At 41.2% G+C, this 13,352-nt stretch overlaps 1 long non-coding RNA gene across 1 annotated transcript in view; it reads right to left on the bottom strand.

Moving 5' to 3' along the window:
• Window positions 1–271: 271 nt before the first annotated feature.
• The window catches only part of LOC103456523 (uncharacterized), a 33,395-nt gene continuing 20,314 nt past the window's right edge, over window positions 272–13,352 (bottom strand). Inside the window, exons 2-3 of the long non-coding RNA XR_532269.3 lie at window positions 4,076–4,218; window positions 272–426 (exon numbers count right to left, since the gene is read on the bottom strand). This is a non-coding gene — a long non-coding RNA (uncharacterized LOC103456523). The remainder of the gene's footprint in view (window positions 427–4,075; window positions 4,219–13,352) is intronic.

Consider the following 13,352-nt stretch of genomic DNA (forward strand, 5'->3'; position numbering starts at 1 on the left):
CTTCCGGTCTGTGTCGGGAAAAGAAAAAAAAAGTACTTTTTTTTTACTGGAATTATTTTCTTCATTGAGTTTATTGCGAGAAACTTTTACGATGTGTTTACTCCGGGGCTATTTCCCTCTCGCTACTCCGAGGAATTCATCCATTGGAGATTTTTAGGTGTGTTCAGTTAATTCTGTCACTTTTCTTGCCTCTTTTTTGAAAACCAGTCCTTGTGTAAAAATCTTATTCTAAGGACGAAAATACACAAATAATTGAAAAAGAGTTGCAAAGTGAAGTAAATTATTTTATTCATGTAGTTTATATGAACTTATCAGCATTACAAGAAACAAATCACGTAGAATTATTTGCCAAAATGAACAACAGAGACACGGAAACGATTTTGCAAAGATGAAATACTTTGATCCATTTCAGCTTGTGCTTCAGACCTGCAGAGAGGAAAAAAAAAAGAAATAGGAATGGTCAAGGTGAATTCAACAACAGATGTTAAATGAGACATTTCTTTCTGAAATCGATTTAATATTTAAATCCTCAAAACTGCAGCAATTTATGGACACAAATGCAGCTGCTGTGATAACATCTGGCTCAGACACAATGACAGTGAAAAGTTTAGAGTGAGCAGAGCGAGGACAGAAACAAAACACAAGTTAGACATGATACGAAACATGACTGTACCCTAACATACACAAACTATAAAAGCGCATGTCGCTGTTTAATTCTTCACCCCATCTTCACTCTTCTCTCCATCCAATTTACTCTTTCTTTTCCTCTCTTTTCTTTTTTTTTTTTTTTTTTGCGAGACATCTTCTTCCCCCTCGCTACAAAGCCCAAGTCATGTTCAGAGCTTTTCTACATAAGTGTTTCATGTCACTCCTTTTCTTCTAAAACACACTTCTCTATTCCGTATGTTCCTGGTCTTATATTTGGGTTTGAGAGTGGATAGGTAACATTAAAGAGCTATCACTTTTCTCTCTGTGTCATTCCTGTACTTCATACACCATTTGATCTGAAGCCAGATACGGCTTTTTAGATGTAGGCGTGGACACACACACACACACACACACACACTCACCCCCACACGCGCACACACACGCATTCACTCAAACACACGTTTGAGTGCAGTCGGTGCGCGCGCACGCCGCCTGACTGACAGATAAACAATTTTAGGGGATCGCACACTCTCGAGCCTGCAAAAACATTCCTTTATTTTACAAGGCTTTTATTTTTGTGCCGTTCCTCTCAGCCAAACATCAAAAGCGAGAAGCATTTCTTTTCACATCACACACGAGCACATTACAATCCTATGCACTCTACAATGCCATTTTGAAATACCCCGCCCTCGACAACTTGTGGAATAAGTTGAAGGAACGGAGCATTCAAACAAAGCAAGAAAAAAAAAAGACATAAATACACAACAAATACCACCTACAGCCAATAAAATATGCATGGGAGAGTTCAGGTGCCTTTACTGTCAGAATTAATAAGACAACATAAAAACACAGTAAGTCTTTTCCACAGGTGTGTCTCTGTGTGGCTTCATATTCTGTTTCAGCCGTCTTCTATTTTCGCAGCTCGTTGTTTGTGAGTTTTAAAACGGAGCTAGCTGCTCAATTTTGCAAAGTCAAATGTACAACTCGTACATATTAGTCGGAGAGCAGAAAAAAGCCCCCAAAAAAATAGAAAAGATAGAAATCTGCAATTTCCGCAAAAAAAAAAAAAAGCTATCAAAAGGGCGTGCAGGAATTTTCTAAAATGAAAAGCTTTTACAATAGAAATTACTTAGAAAAATTGAGTACAAATTATGCGACCCTTGTGAACTATAAATATTCAAGAACAAAATGTTCTGGCTGTCAAAATTAAAGCACTTAGATTTTAGAGGCACAAAGCTTCTGATATATTAGATCCCAATAACTTTTTCCCTGTTCTCCTGCCTTTGTTCACTCTCTCTCTGATCTGTAATTGAAAAAGCATTCCGTTTTTATTTTGCTTTGCTATCCAAAGGCTAAATCCAAAACACCAGCCAAGAGGTTAGCCTGGTCACCTGGCACCCACAGGCGCTCTCTCTCTCTTTCTCTCTTTTTCCTTCTTTTTTTTTATCACACACACACACTCACCGACATCCCGATGTGCACACTCGCACACATACATGACTGCTGTGCTTCAATAAACTGTAAATTCCTCCTCTGCACCCACCATACCCGAGCTAACCCTTTAAAAGTCACCCGCCTCCACCTTGTAATGCATGAACACACTCACCCAGACATGCACATACATACTTACGCACAATCGCGCACAACAGACAAGCCCGAACACACACAAAAAAACAATGTGGCTTAGTGGATGGTATCAAATTTAGTGGCCACGGGGATCTTGCTGGGGTCATAAATCTATATCCAACATGTGAGAAAATCTCTCCATGAATATCTGGAGACGCAGAGGGAGCGGGAGATGGAGAGACAGACAGCGGGATACAGGAGGAGACAGACACAAAGGAGAAAAAAAGAGGCAGAAAGCAAAGTGAGAGTCTTGCAGAAAAGCAGAGCCACAGACGGAAACGGCACGACCGGAACGCGACGGGCTTGAGCGAAACAAAGCAGGAAATATACAAACTCGCGCAAGATGGTGGCGAAAACCAGGCGACATTAGCCAGCAGAGAGCCAGGCAAGTGAAATGTGGACGGATACACAGAGCAAGAGTCACAGATATAGAGTCTGACAGTAATAGAGGAAGGCCGAAAGACAGAGCAGGAGACAGACAGACAGACAGACAGAGAGAGGGAGCGATACATGACCCTCTCACTCTAACAATGCCTCTTCATATGGTGCCCAGATTAGCAGGCGAACAGGAATCAAGAATGTGGAATGTGGGATTTTGGACCTGCAAACGACCGCTACTGTCTGTGCGTAGCACGACGGGCTGTGGCAGGGTGTCCCTGGCCTACATAAAACAAACTGACAATTTGTCTGCTGCGTATCAGTTTGTCGTCGTGTTGCTGTGAACAAAAGTGTTGGAACCTTGAGCTCGCCTGTGCCGGACGCATGCGGTATTATCCCGGAATAATCTTTGGAGTTTGAGGTTCAGCCAGATTAGTAGAGCAAGTTTCTGCCCTTTTTATGGAGAGAAATTGAATTTTTACAAATCCATCTTTCCCACATCCCCTGTCATGTGTTGGGTGTAGTGCGACTGTGTCCTGGTCATCAAACTCTGTACAGGGAGGCAGCAGATCTTACTTTAAAATCACTCAGCGACACCTGATATGATGTAAAGTGGAATAAATAACTGCAATGTAAAACCACTCAAGCATGACTTTCTTAAAATTCCCCATTTAAAATTGATCTTAGATTAGATTTCTGATTTATTTTGCAACAATAACCACCAATGAAGTAATAATTTTTCAGAGAAATTGACATTTTTATTTTGTTTGTTTTTGGCAGTTTTTGTTAAAAACAATTATCTGAGACATGACTCATGTGTAATTTTTAAATAAATGCACAATACTGGGATGTGAGTGTTTAATGTAGATGCTATTTTTTCCTTCCGCAACTGTGCTACAAAAGTGGAGCTCGCTTAAATACAGTATTGATATAGAAATAATTGATCATATGTTAGAGAATTTTAAAAAGTTGAGATAAAAATGCAACAGGTGAAATTAAATTCATTTCTAACTTTCTCTGTTTATTTATATGGAGGAAACCGATCAGATTAAGTTGTTGTGCAAGAAAGCTCTGAAAGGGGAACAACATTATATTTTATTTATAAATAGTGGAAACACAACTAAGAAAAAAAAAAAGAAAGAACAGAAAAAGTGAAACAATAAAATTAATATGAAGCTTTTATATTTTCTTTTTAAAAGGCATTACTATTTGTGGTAATGCACATTTCTGCACTCTTTATGATTTATATTTGTTGACTTTACAGAAAAGCTTCTGTTTAGTAAATTTCTCAAAATTCAGATCACGTAAGGAACTTGTTCAAAAAGTTTCCCTTCTAAACAGAAAGGGTCATGTTCACACACACACGCACACACACATACAGCCTATAGCCACCGTCACTCTCTGAAATGAAGCTAACACTCACACACATATGCACTGCAGCCACTAACACAGGAGACAGTTGTTGTCGGTCGCCCCGATGACTGTCATGGCTGTCAGGCCAAATCCCACGAATTACGGCTGTTCCAGATGTAAGATATTTCTAAGCTGCCTCCAACGGCCTGCGGTCTATAGTGAGAAAAACAGAGGGAGGGGGGGTGGGGGGGGGGGGGGGGGGGATGAAAGAGGTAAAAAAATTTAAATTCATGCAGCCACACGTGAAAATTCTTCCTTTCTCTATCCCTGTTTTTGAATCTTTACGCCATCAGAAGTAAAAGCTGCGATTACGGTACATTTTCGTCGGACAGAGTTTTATTGTGTGCGCCACTTATTTGAAATCGCTAATGGATGTGTGGCTTATATTTTCAATAAAGACAGACTATCAAAGATGATTTTATATTTAAAATGTGATGGGAAAATTGCATTGCTTTTCTTTTTTTTCAATTTTGAAGATAGTGTTTGTGTAAGAAAAAATACCTGCAAATTTACATTTTCCCCTTTATGTGAATTTTCATAGAAAGTACTAGTCTGATAAAATTTTCGATGTCCCATAATCACACAATAGACATTTATTACTGTTAGCTACCGGTTAGTTGAGGATTGTTTACACCGTGGCAGTGTAGTTTGACCAGAACAGTAGTTTAATTTCCACACATGCGTGTCAACAGTTAAAATTCACCCAGCATCATTCTCTTTGTTGTTTTTGGTCCTCCTCTCACTTTTTCTCTCATTAGTACTTCGTAACTAGACAGTTTATTTGAAATTATGAAAGCATTACACTCTCTGATGTAGCAGTTTAAAAATCAATAGTCGAAACCCTAGCTGCCTCACTTAAGCCCTCTCCTATGGCAAAGGGGATGTCTCTTTCTCCCTCTCTCTTAAATGGTAATTTCATTTGCAGTCACTAAGACCTCACCGATAATTACCAATGCCCTGAGAGAGAAAGGCAAGTGAAAGAGAGAAGGGGAGGGATGGGAGACGGGAGAGGGGCAGAGGGAGAGGTGGATTAAGAAAGCAGAGTGAATGCCAGTCATTAGAAAAGCTTTCCTCCTTGGCTGCTTTGATCAGAGTTAAGAACGCGTTGCCTTCACTCTATCGCTCCCTGACACTAACCTGTGCAATGAAATCATGGGGAATGGAAGGAGAAGGAGGAGCAGGGGGATGGAGGTGAATGAGGAAGAACCAAAGAAGAAGAAGACAAAAAAAAAAAGATCCCTGTAGTCTTAAATAGCAATTCTTGATTCTAAAATTGAGTTCCTCTGGTTTTTTGGGTTACACCAGGACCGTCCATTTTCAGAAAGAGCATCACCTTCCGCCCCCAACCCTCCCCCCCTCCCCTCTTCATCTTTCAAATGAACTAATCAGAAAGGGGAATATGAAGTGTCCTGCAGGATCCATTTCTCTGCAAGCATATGGCAATGATTGATGGGGAACAACTTTGACTTTCTCAGGTCATCCTCCCTGCACACATCTGGGAGCACTGCAATAATTCTCCTAATTTTTGACCTGGTCTCTTCCTTCTGTCCCCCCCCCCCCCCCCCCGCCCCCCTCTCCCCCCGCCCCCCTCTCCTCCACAAACATCAGTTTCACTCTGATGAAAAAAAAAAAGTGGACTCCTCCAAGTTGGTCTCTTTCTCTTTTTCTCTCTCCCTTTCCCAAGGCTAACACAAACACTAATTTTAGCAAAAATAAAAGCACCATAGTGGTTTCCAGATGTTTATAAGGGCTGCTGGGGCAATCCCCCCCATTCCTTCCCACTTTTTTTCTTTTTTTGTTTTTGTTTTTATTGTTATGTTTGTCTTACTACTACCACTACAAAAAGACTACATGTAATAGAGCTTTGGTAAATGGCTTTACCATATGTATAATAACTTGTTTATACAGTTTTTACATCATGGCAAACACCACAAAAGAACCACAACAAATATAATAGTAAATGAAACTTAAAGGCATCATCTTTTGCAGACAAAAAAAAACAACTAATATCCTTTTACATCCATTTTAGAATAAAGCAATGTTTTTTTTCTCTTACATCCTTTGTTTATGCCCTGAAAGTTACTTTCATTTAGAATTAACACAAAGAATCACAAATAAAAGAAGAGCAATCAGTCACACAAATAGTACATTTGGGTGGACTTCTTGATTAATATGAAAGAGCACCGGAGACATACAGCTGTCTTAAACCCCCCCCATCACCACCTCCCCTCCTCTCCTCCTCCGCACACCAGCGGCAGCAACTGGACCTTGTTAGCTGTAGCATAGAAATCATCTCTGACTCCTACTTTACAATAACACGGAGGAACTTCAACCGCTAAATGCTTTTGGGAAACCCAGTCGTCCTCCTGCTGCCATGTGATGATCCCACCTCTGAAATATTCAGCCCCATTAACATTCCGATGGGTATCATCCCCTTTCAGACACAATTCGCTTTGCTCCTCAGACCTGTGGGCCAAGCCAGGGAGAGGCCTGGAGCAGATGTTATCTGGCCCCTTTCCTCACAAAGACCTCTGCTGCTCCAAATAAACACTGCGAGCATTACTCTTTGGTGTAAGGGAGATGGTACAAGAACAGGTGACACAATGACTTTAAGAAAAAAAAAAAAAGTAAATCAGTAGGATATCATTTCTATTTTTTTGTAAAACTTTATGATTTTGAGATATGCAATTTGATGTCGTATTTTTCTTGGGTTCTGTATCTGCTTTTGGACGACATTATGTAGTTCAGTAACTCTACCAATGTTAAAGTGCACAGGTCGATAAAAAAGCAAAGGCTGTTTCAATCTGGGTCGACTGACCTCTCAGCCAAGACGCAGACCATTTCAGTGTTTAGACTTTAACAGAATACTGTATGATTTGGTGCAATTTCATACTGTAAAAAGAAAAAAAAAGACCTATGCTGGTTATTTTGAAAGACTCACTGCACTTATCTTCCCAAACAGAAGGGGTCACAACTTGGAAAGATAATACTTTTCCAAGATGCACACAAGAAAGGCCAGCAGCAGCAGAAGAACACTCCCAGTTCAAGATTCCCTTCACTGCACCTGGGACCAGTGTAGTTATCATCGTTCTCTCACTTTGCCATTAGGAGTTTCTGACCAATTACACAATAGTTTTGCATGCAAAGGAGCGAGAAAAGTTCACCAGGTGGGCTGTGACAACGAGGATTGGATAACAAGAGGCTCAGGTCAAAATGCATGGATTTTCATCATGCAACTTCAACGACGAGCTCCAATTTTGGCACAGTTCAAGGTCAGTTACACACGCTCTATTTAAATCTTGCCTATTAAGCAATCAAGTTCAATTGATTATTCAAAGTGGACTGATTGGATATCTGCATGACGTTCTTTACCATGTGACGCCATCTATTTTGTCAAGTGCACCTCACCATTACATTTTGTAAAGAATCCATAACTAGTAATAATCCTACCAACACCAAACATTGGAATGCTGTTGCGAGATTCCCCATTTTTCCTCCCAATATAACAAATGGCCAAAAACTTCAATTCCCAGCCCCTCTCTCAAGAAAAAAAAAATAAAATAAAAGTTGTTTTTAAGTGCATGTATAAATGTAACCCAGCATTTTAGGTTGCTTTTCAGAAAATGGCTTCTTCTTGGCTGAGTGGCCTCTAAGGTCATGTCAGTAGACGACTTGTTTTAATGTGACTCTCTTACCATTATGCATGCTTACCAGTTTCAAAGGGCCTGAAGCCAATACACAGATTCTTTTCTAAAACACTGCCTTACTTGTGAACAGTGTGGGAATGCCCATGTTGTTTAAAGTAAAAAAAAAATCTGATGTTGAAGAAAGTAATAAAAACTATAGCTTTTCTCCTTCAATGTTTTGGCATTTAGTAGTTAACTTTAGTAAACCCAACTGACCTAAAACAGAAAATGTTTTCTCTGATTTTATGTCAGTAAGGGAGAAACAGCCTGTCTGTCATTTTTTATATAATGTGCCTAAACATCTGGTTTTAGCTGTTGCATCTGATACTTTGCTGCTCGTCACAAGCGGCCAGTGGCTAAATTATTTACTCAGCAGCATGCAACACCGCACAGACATTCAGTCACAAACATAACATTCATCTTTTCACAATAATGGATCAGATTTTGCTTTCGTAAGCGTCAAATGTGGTTGGTGTTAATTGCTGATGATGTAACTATGCGGGCAAACTGCCAATCGCAGGGTGCTCTTTGAACATTCAACCGTTTTCACCATTAAGCCCTGCAGCTGAACTGCCTAGAATTAGCTAGGCGTGTGTGTGTGCCTGTGTGTGTGTTTGTTAATCATTTGTGATCATGTGAGAGACAGACTACACTTTGAGCTCAATTAGCCAGGCGTTTAGGCGTCTTAATTGGCGACTTTCGATCTCAGGCTCTTGCTGATGAACCACTTAGCTGCAGACTTATGGATTAGCATCCCGGAAAGCTCTCTGTTCTCAGATGTATCTAACAGGTCAGGAATTAGTGTTCTTAACTCTGACTTACAAATGAAGACAGCGGTATTGACTCGCGTGGAAAACTCTCTTCGCTTCCACTTCGCCGTATCCAAGCACACTCCGCCATTGAAGTTCCTCCTGCCTCCTCTTATCGTCCCCATGTCATGCATTTTCTCTTCTTATCAGCAGAGATGAGCTTCTGTTTGAATTTTGCTTTGCTTTTTTCTTTTCTTTGTTTTTTTTCTGGAGAAAATTACACGCACAATGTCTCACAATTTGGCAGTTTTGTCGTCATGGCGCGGAAGGCGTCCCTCGTCATCTGTGCAACATGCGCCGCAGCTCATGGGAGCCTCATAAATGTCATGTATTGACGACGGAGCCGCTCTGGAGAGCAGGAAGTCCTTGCCAAAAAGAAGATAGATAGAGCGCCACTGGTGTTGAGGATGCCATGCTGTATTAAATCATTTCTTTTGCACCATGTGTTGTCTACATGTACAGTGACGGCACTTGTGTTTTCACAAGCGGCTGTTCATGGTGTTACCACAAACACAAATGCGCAGATATTACAGATGTTTTGAGTAAACCGTTCTCCCGCTGTTGCCGCTTTTCTCTTGCCCTGTTCTTGCACCATTCAATAAGTAGTCTCAGCATCCCGCCCTCCGTAGGTGTGTCATTTTTTTTCTTTCTTTTTTTTTTTTGCCACACTTCCTTCCTCCCCAGGTCATTGTCATATACTTGGGCCTTCTGAGCAGGGAGGCTTTAAGCATCAGAGACAGCACTTGTCCGTTAGATTTGCATGTCCCCCAACATCACATGCCTGGCCTGCACACGTCACCAACTTGTCTGGAGGTGAATGTCGAGGTTCATTAGAAAATGCCCAGATTCAAGGAAATTTGTCAAAAGGTAGACAAAAAGCGCCTGTGATGCATGACGTGTGGTTTCCAAGAAGATGGGAGCGCAAATTTGATTTGACTCTGTGCGAATGCTGGAATAAAAAAAGGAGTATTTTTTGGCAGAAACAAACCAACAAAAAAAACTGCAGTTTTAAATGCGATACATTTAAATTACGTTTTTTTATTAATTATTATTATTATTATTATTATTATTATTATTATTATTATTATTATTATTTCCAATCAACAAAGCAAAACCTGGTCAAGGCAAGGACCGGTCTGACTTTCAAACACCCCTGAGATATCTAGATATCGGGGGACCTTCCCTCAGATTTATTGTGGGAATCAGAATTTATGATGAGTAAATTGGGCTTCTTCATCTGTGTGCCGGGGGGTTTGCCACATGCTGCCGAGATGGCTTGACTTATTGATTACAGGGAGTAGTATGCCCCATTTCAAAGGGATGGAGAGCCCCCGCCACGCAACTTCTGAGAATTAATTTGCCTGGCATGGGCCTTCATGAGAAACACATGTCCGTACAAACACAAACGCAAGAGCAGACGTAAACAAGCACACAGTATCCAAAGCCTTCAGGTAAAAGAATCACCCCTCCCCATCCAAAATATATTAAAAAAAACAAGGAAAAAGAAATACCCTATGCATCCATTCAGCCCTTTTTTGCCCTCACCAACACAAACATAAATAAAAGGAGATTTTTAATAGTAGTGAAGATTGTCCAAAGCATGTGACAAAACTTCTCTATGTACTATCTCTAACATTCTCCTGATGTATAGCAATAAAAAATGTTAATGTCTTTTTTATGTTTTTTTTTTCTTTCTTTTTCTTGTTTCTGCATTTATTCTCTCTGCATTAATGCATTTCTACTTTTATTTTGTAAATGAGTAATATCTGTAAGTAGATTCCTGCAGTTGGTTACTACTGTTTCCTGTTTCAAATTTGTAAATAATAAATATATTAAAAGAAAAAGAAAATTCAGCCTCATTCTTTCCAAAAACTGTATAAAGAACCGTTTCTCTGCGTGCGTGCGTGCGTGCGTGCGTGCGTGTGTGTGTGCGTGGCGTACCATCTGCAGTAACTGTTCTGGAAGGAAATCTAACACAGTTTCAGCCAAAGTACTTCTCCAGACCGGCAGAGTCACAGCTGAACTATCAGTGGTTCATCCCTGGCATTGTCCACTTTATCACCCTCTGCCCTCAGACACCAGCTCCTATTTCACCAGCAGCACCCGTGCTAATTTATCATCGCCGCCTTGACAGACAACACATCTGTGTGTGTGAACGGATTAAGTGAGGAAAAGTGTAAGAGGGACAACGGGGGCAGAAATGGGGAAGAGTAGGAGGAAATATGGTAGCTAGGAGGATTCCAGCCCTTACAAACAGGCCTTTTAAAGGGTCATATTTTGTTTGAAGGGCCCCCTCCTACCCTTCACTCGACCTCTTCCCTATCCCTCCTGCCTCCACGCTCATAACACAATGTCAGCTAACCCCCTCGGCAACTGGACAGCTCATTGTCTTGGGCTATCTTATATTACAGCCCATATACCGCAAGTGGGATATGGAACAGAATTAAAGAGCTTAAGGAGTGAGCTGAGAACGTAGACCTGCAGAGGTTTATATCGCCATATAAAACCGTACCTTCGCAGGCCGTGAAAGGGCACGTCCGTGACGACCATTCTTTTTTCTTTTCTTTTTTTTTTTTTTTGTTGACTGTCCTGCCTGAGACATTCTTTTTTTCTTTTTTCTTTTTTAATATTCATTGACTGAATGACGCCGCTACGTTTGTCAGCATGGCAAAGACGTGCAGATACTCCTAGCGGTGAAGATTGATGGCTGAGAGAGGTTAAAATACACACGGACAACAGATGGGGAGACACGCACTACAACTCTCGTGTTCACACGTCCCGTGTCCGCATCCCGTGCTGCGTTTTTTTTTTGTTTTTTTTTTTTTTGTTTTGTGTGGGCGCACATGCATACGTACGAGACGGCAGGTGCCCACATACACGCGTTCTCATGTGTGTGTTCAAGCAAGCATATCTGTTTACTTTTAGCCTCCAAAAACCCATTCACATTTGAATGCAGGAGACAGGACACATCTCTCTGCTCTGTGAGCCGCTAGACAGCTCAGTCAGAATATTTTAGCATGCACACACACACACTTACATATTTCACCCCCCATGCATGCACACGCGCGCACGCACACACGCGTGCACACTTCCCTGGGGTACCCCCGTTTGCAGAGCCTGGGGAGTGCAAAATGGAACTTTTTAAAAGCCAAAAACACTTCTCCTGAGCAAACTAGTCTTGCTTAATAATACCACGCTCATGTTTCTCTCCTCTCTCACGACAGGCTGTCATTATCTACAAGAGCTTGGTGTTTCGACTGTGTTTTAGAGAACGGTTTTGGTTGTTGTTTTAGCATCTGAAAGCCTCGCTACAAGACAGACGGCAAATAGACTCTAAACTATTTGGAATCTGTGCATCAGCAAATGCATTTTGCTATTGAAATGAAAATAAGGAAGAAGTTGGGGGAATTGCGGATTTAGCGCGAAGACAGAGGCGCTTGCAAACTCCCGAGACATTTGAGTTTTTGAATTGCTGATTTTTGGACCTGCAGTATGTGGTGCAATGTATTTATGTCCTTTATTTTGGGTGGAATCAAGAAGAATCTGTGTTAAGTTTTATTTTTTTTTGTTTGTTTGTTTTTTATACAACGTTTGAGTGTTTTTCTTTTTTTTCTTCTTTTTTTTAAGGTGAATAAAATTACGTTTTGTGCGCACACACACAAAAACAAATGCACAGAGCCCAGATCCACAGCCACTGTTTATACAGGCACAAATGCAGCTTCTGCTCTTATGAAGATAAATATGGCAAGGCGTAGATTTTCACCCACACCTACTGAACGGGACACATGCATTCATCTTTGCTGTAGGTTGTGTTTTCGGATTTGTGTGTGTATGTGCGTGTGCTTTTGTGTGTGCTGGGGCCATGTTGGGGATACAGCAGCGAGGGTGTGCGCACCTCACTGCCTTTGCAATGTATGGAAATGTATGTGCATTTTTAAAGTAGGAGGGGGGGCGAAATTTATTTCTCTCCCCCCCCCCTCTCACCCCCCTGTGCACCCTTTGCGCCCCTTCCTCTTCCTCCACACCTCATTCCCAAAGCTGATAGACCTATGGATGCATGATAGATGGGGGGGGAGAGAGAGAGAGAAATGAAGGGTGTCTCTGCATGGATGCATACATACATGCATGCATAGATGTATATAACACCCCCATTCCCCCTTTTCCTCTCAAGCGCACACTATAAAGTCTCTAACATGCACCTTTGCATACAAAAGCACACCTCTGAATGCAGGACTCATGCGCATACCAAACATAATCCATAGTTTTACATAATAGGGAGGAGAAAAAAGGGGAGGCAAGTCAACTCCTGTGGTAGGGTGATAAAGATAATATGAATCATCGGACTCTTTCTCTTTCTCCCTGTATGTATACACATTCACCCAGAGAGATGCTGATATGCTATAGAGGAATATAATGAGATATGGAGAAGGTTCCCCTCCAACCCCTTCCATCTGCATCCACCCCCCCCCCCTCCTTCTGATCCTCCAGGACACATGTGGGTCATGTGTGTGCTTTGTCCATTTTTCTCACAATGTTTAAGGATTATGCTTCACGGTGTACTGAGATTTAAGTAAATTGCCCCAAGTGGAAGTTATATTTGCAAGTAAACTACTGCAGCATCTCTGTGTGCTACACGGATGCAACCGCAACAACACGGACAGCATTGTTCTGATGAGCCACTGATTGATTCTATGCACATTTGATAACGTACAGTGTTTGTTTGTCTCCAGAATAAATTAAGTAAAAAAGTACCAGATACACTCTCTTTGCAAGCACAAGAAAAGAGGACTTG

Source organism: Poecilia reticulata, chromosome 20, assembly GCF_904066995.2.
Source record: "Poecilia reticulata chromosome 20, P_reticulata-male-v2, whole genome shotgun sequence".
In the NCBI taxonomy this organism is placed as follows: domain Eukaryota; kingdom Metazoa; phylum Chordata; class Actinopteri; order Cyprinodontiformes; family Poeciliidae; genus Poecilia; species Poecilia reticulata.